Raw genomic sequence first — 1,160 nt, forward strand, 5'->3', positions numbered from 1 at the left:
GTGGGGGTTTTTTTGAAGGAGATAAAAGATTCTGACACTATGATATGTTTCTGGTTTGTGTAAGAAAGACATGTATCAAGGAAAATCCTCTCACAAACTGACCTTTAGCATCTGAATCCATGCACAGCTCACATATGATTAGCTAGAAAGTAATTCAAGGGAATCAAAACAAAAACCACATCTCATACCTCTTCTAAGGAAATACAAGGTTTATTTCAGGGTAGCTCTCCAGATGAGGCACTAGTCATGCTGAATGATAGTTACTAAATGCTAAGAAATGCTAAGAGAAAAGAAATACACCAATGGCATCTAAAAGTTCCTATCTGTAGTGTTTTTTGCCTTCAAGAAAATATCTAAGGATAGTTGCATGCAAAAGACAAACCCCCAAACCAAGAAACCAAAAACCCCAAAACAAACATCTCAAGCTCAATGCTTGTTAAGGAGCATTGTCATAGTGAAGCAGGACTAGAAATTATCCCTACCCCAAGGCAGGATTAACAATGTCACTGTCATATCTGACAGATACTTACAATGTTACTGAGATGTCATAACCTACCTAGGCAATCTACTCCAGTGCTAAATCATCCTTATTCTTAGGAAGTTTTTCCAAAGTCTTGCCTTGGTCTTTCTTAAATTAATCCCATTCCCTCTTGTCCTGCCAGTGTTGGCCATGAAGAACAGATTGCATTCACACCCAGCTATTCCTCAAGGACACATTCCTGGAAAGAGCAGGGTAGCAAAAGCACATTTTCCCAGAGGAATTAATGACAGAGGAAATGCAGGCAGGGACTTAAGGACTACATGTGGTTTAAAATCACAGGGAGCAGGATCACTGGGAAGAGAGTCTGTCTTTTCTGCTGCTGTCTTTTCAGCATGAATCACTGTTCTGAGAGATATCAGCTGTGCCATCTGTGAGACTGAATGCCCAAGAAAACTCTTGCAATGTTATAAGCATTCTAGACATCTCTTTCTGAGCAGTTGCATCTTCATCATCTTCCTCAGATAAATCAAAGTAAATCAATCATAGGTGAGGGACAGAAATAATGAGGCAATGATGGTGGTTAGCAGAGCACAGTATGAAATGGTCAGCAGCAGAACTCTTAAGCAGTGCACAGAGAAGCAGAGGGCAGTGAGGTGCCACTGTATTCCCTTAATGTCTG

This window comes from Acanthisitta chloris, unplaced genomic scaffold, assembly GCF_000695815.1.
Source record: "Acanthisitta chloris isolate BGI_N310 unplaced genomic scaffold, ASM69581v1 scaffold12035, whole genome shotgun sequence".
Taxonomy (NCBI): domain Eukaryota; kingdom Metazoa; phylum Chordata; class Aves; order Passeriformes; family Acanthisittidae; genus Acanthisitta; species Acanthisitta chloris.